The 4,882-nt window shown below is 37.4% G+C and overlaps 1 pseudogene; it reads right to left on the bottom strand.

Annotated features, from left to right (window-relative positions):
- Positions 1-1,724: 1,724 nt before the first annotated feature.
- LOC143600460 (uncharacterized) lies at positions 1,725-3,833 on the bottom strand (annotated as a pseudogene).
- Positions 3,834-4,882: the final 1,049 nt, after the last annotated feature.

The raw sequence follows: 4,882 nt of genomic DNA on the forward strand, positions 1-4,882 counted from the left end.
AAGATCCTCAAGCGAAAGAAACTCCGCATCACTAATTTCTACAATAGGGAAGGTGAAGGTCAGGCCTAAATGACAAAAGAAGCATAAAATAAACATGGGACATACCTTTGTCATCAACAAAAATCTTGGGTTCGGTGTGACAGTTGGACCACTTGGTGCTCAGACCCAAATAAACTAAAAACTTCTCAGGGAAAGTACGAAGCTTACAACTTACAGACCGAAGGCTCTTGAGGAAGGTAGCATCAAGCTCCTCATCCTTTGGCTCAGGTGTGTTCAAAGTCAGGTCATGCTTCCTCCAAACTGGATAGAAAGGCAAAATGGCATCGGACACAAAAAAGAACATGTCTTTCCAAGGAGACGTGAGACCAACAGTGCTTGAAATCAAACCAGCTTCACATCGAGTTTTCTCTACAGTGATCCAGTTCCCATTCTTCGCTAATTGAAAAAATCGCCAATACATAGGCAAAGAAGGTTCATAACCCAACGAACAACAAATGATTTCAGAATGTAGAACCCTAGCTACACCACCGGGAGCCAACTGTCCAAGGAAAATGTCGTGATACTCCAACACATTTAGAAAAACTTCGAGAAAGGATACCAAGGGTTCGACTGATCAAAATAGCGAGTATGCAGGGCTATCTTACCTTTAGGACGTCCCGAGACAGTAGTAGAAGGGTTAGGAAGTTCAGGCTTCAAATCGGCTCCAATGCCATAATCTACATAGCATCGATCAAGTTTTGATTGGCTCAGTTTTGAGAATTGGGTAGCCATATTTACTTTACAACCCATAATCGGTGACTATTAAATGAGGAACGGTTTATGATAAAATGGAGGAAAGATCCCCAAAAATTTGGAGAAGTTACAATTGAGGAATTAATAAAGTTAGGGCGATTACATGACTTATAAAGAGGAAAATTTGAATTTCAAATCCCAAACAAGTAGGGGCAAGTGGAAGGCCAGTATTAAAATAGGCTACAGCTGTAACCATCAGCTTTATGATGGCTTCCTGACGCAGAGGTCTAATCGGCTAGACACAACATATAGCAACCGTTAAACCAAAAAATATATTAATGTCCTACAGGACATTATGAAGCTTCCAGCTTCCATCCTAACACTTCACAAACGAGACACTCAGGATGCTTAGCTTCCAGCTTCCACCCTGACACCTCATAAACGAAACAGTACGGATGTTAAGCTTCCAGCTTCAATACCACAAGTCAAGGAAACATTTTCCAGCTCTTGGGCTCCCCTATAACAAAGCCCAACACAGCAAAATGGGTAATGCTTTGGTCTATGAAGAGGCATGTCGCTGAGCTCAAATGCATTGAACACCCAGGGGGGGAAGAATAACGAAAAAAGAGTTGAGTCACAAGCTTTCATCATTAAAAATCAAAACACTTCTGACTGGGGTCTGATGACGTGGGTACCCTTACTCACCTGTAAGCTTAAAAATAGAAAGCAACGTATAAAGCAGGAAAGCTTATGAACTGAAGAGGATGAAGCTTAAGCTTATGGATAGGGAAGTTTGACACTTGCTCAGCAAGTCACCTAAGTTGACTAAGTAGCATATGCTACAGGAACTTCTGAAAAAAGTCATTACTGTTCAAAAGCTGACACATGTCATAAAGTAGAAGTAGCTACAAGATAAAATAAAAGTTGAGTGCAGGTTACACGGAAATGACACACGCCCAGTCTGCACCAACTAAAGAGAGAGCTGACATTTTCTACTTAAGAAACTTCAGCTTCCTCGGAGAAGCTTCCAAACTGCCTACAAATACAACATTTCATCAAAGGTATTCTCACATTCTAACTCATCCTATTTTCTCTAAACTCTCTATATATAATCCTATTATATCTCTTGTATTATATCACTGATTCTTACGCCGGAGATTGATCATAAAAGGTCCCCTCCTACGGTGAGATAAAAGTTGAGTTTTCTTTGATTCTTATTAGGAAGCTTTGATAGGATTATACTCTTAAAGCACCACACATTCATTGCGTAATAGACGACATGTTCTTACGTGTCTTATCACGTGTCGGATTCAAGGACCCTATAGTTTCTCGGATTCAAGGACCCTAGAACAGCTCACGTTTGTTTGTTTTAGTTCAATAATTATATTTTTTTTAATTATTTATTCTAATAGTTTCGATTTTTTTAAAGTTATTACCTAAGAGGTTAAAAAAATCAGACTTCAATTATGTCGATCTGTAATGCATTAATTCTTGTTATTTGACATTGCCCTTTCTTACTCGTCACTATATAAATAAAACATCAAAAAGATTGATTATTGCTAGTGTGTTCATAATATCACTTCATCAAAAAATAGAATTTGCCGTTTGATCATGCTCCTTTTAAGTAACTACATTAACAAATCATACGTTACAATTTACACATCCTTTAAAAGATTGCAGTTACACAAGTATTCGGTTAGATAACCTAATATCCCACACGACACTCTTTAATTACCTTCTCTATTCATTAAGTATTTTAATGGTGGTTGTAGAGTTGCTTCTTCACCTCTTGAACATGAACCTTCTCCCACCATTGATAACTGCCCGGTCGAGCTTCCGTTACCACCCAAAAGCCCACTACGGGCAGCAGTGGTCAAGGAGGAGTTATCTTGAATCAGGCTCTCCGAGCCGGGTTCAAAACTGGGCTCCTTCTCGGGCTTCTTGTAAAACTTATCCTCCACAATATCATAAAAGTTACCCGTTCGGACTTCTTGAGCTAGAGAACACCAACAGCAAAAAAGCCATAATGCGCAATCGGTAACTGCGGGTTTACCACAACACGCGTTGTACGGTGGTAGATTATATCTTTTCCTCATTTGAATCCTCCAAAAACCGCCATAAAGTAAACCAAAAACACACAAAAAGAGTCCGGTAGTGCCTAAAGCTTCCCTTACGGTTTCATTACTAATGTTATAGCCGCCATGGTGAATATCCAAAACGGGGCCAAACATAGTAATAGAAACGTAGCAGTGTGCACATACATGTTTCCAAACCCGAGTCGTTCCATATTCCACCCGAAGACACAAAAGCTACAAAACAATGAGAGGTAGGCAATGGAAATATCATCCCAAAAATCAAGCACACCTCCACTCCATTTTAGACTAGTTTCATCATTTGAAAGTGAAAAGGATAATCTTCTTTCCAAAGATTTGACTCTTTTAACATCGTGGTTATGAATTTGGGACTCTTCATCGGACCCCAAATCATAATCTTTCCCTAACGGGCTAACAATGGCGTACACACCAGCAATTGCAAGGGGTGGCGATTGCTACAGAGATGGTAATCCGCCACCCCGATTACTGGCCTTCTTGACCTAGTGTAACCGACGTTTAAGCTACACAACGCATATTGTGCAAAACAATTGAGGTTAAGTAACAAGACAACGATAAGCATATTCATCCGTTCGTTCGGTTTATAAGTCCCGTTTTTACAATACACTTTTCTTAAATTCCGAACGTCTTCAGATCTCCATCTCAGAAGGAGCACGAGATGATAAATCCTATGCGGGTGATGGTATAAACAAATGAGTGTAAATAAAGCATTAAGAATCTGATTATTAACTTCAAACCATACTTCGCGTTGGTACTTTTTGGGAAGGGCGTTGTTTAACATACCGGTCATGACCAGGAAGAGAATCGCACCCGAGACGGTGACACATAGGATCCAAATCAACAAGACCATGTTCATCGGGTCTTTTATCCATTCTTTACCCGTTTTCTTAAGGGAATCCCAATCGAGTTTCCTAGGAAATTGAAGAAATCTTGATGTTTTGTTGTTTGAAGGAACTTGAGAATCTTCATTGTTATAAGATGCTTTGATTTCTAGAGGAACATGAGTCTTCACTTTGCATCATTAGATTCTTCATCTTCAATCCCACCATTTTCAGTTGACAACATGATATTGTATAAATTTTTTATAGGTTATAACCTCTAGATTCAATGACTAGAACATAATATGGAAAACAAATTAATAATCTAATAATCATACATCAAATATATTCATTTTGCTTACAACAAATTACATACTAGCAACTTGAAGAATTAAAAATCGGTATAACATGACTAACTAGGCATATTTATGGAAACTAAAATCTAGTAAGTATGAAGAAATTAAGCACCTGTGATTAGAGATTAGAGAAGATTAGTTGAAGTTCATATTGTTGTTGTGTTCACAATTGATGATGAAGAATTAATTAAGAGTTGAAATATGAAGATTCTTTGTTTGTTATGGATGGAAATGGGCAGGTGGATGCATCGGGCAGTGTTTAAAGTGGGTTTTGTAGCGGTGGACTGCTTTTTCTCCATTCACCGGGTCGGTCTTCATACCTTTAAAAAGGTGGCAGTGCTTGAGAGAAGTTAACATAACGGTCCCAAACATTCTTGTCTTAACATCATTCACCCCTCTTATATATTGTTATTATTAAATATATTTACTTGTTTGTTGATATATGCTTTTAGTTATGCGTCTATGAAATTACTCCCATATGTTCATATAATATATAACACATGTCGAAAATATATACTTATTTTCACCTCAAATTATGTAAAAGTACTAACATTTTTTCATAAGTTAATTAAGACAAGTCATGGAACAACTTAATTAAACAAATAAGCATATATATTCAACGATTCCAAAATCACTTTTCCATCTGTATACACACTAACAGATAAAGTTGCAAGTTTTTAAATTACAAATCTTTATATAACTTTATCTAGCAAGTTTTTCTCTCTTTATTTCAAAGAAGACGAAAAGGAGGACTACATAATAAAAACTAAAAAGAATTGAAGATTTGTACTAAAGAAATACAAAAGAAGATTGTGAAGTGTGAATTCTAGACTCCTATAAACTTCAAATTGTTCCGATAAACATT

This window comes from Bidens hawaiensis, unplaced genomic scaffold (assembly GCF_021521415.1).
Source record: "Bidens hawaiensis isolate Kalapana, Puna unplaced genomic scaffold, B.hawaiensis_p1.1 tig00054134_1, whole genome shotgun sequence".
In the NCBI taxonomy this organism is placed as follows: Eukaryota; Viridiplantae; Streptophyta; class Magnoliopsida; order Asterales; family Asteraceae; genus Bidens; species Bidens hawaiensis.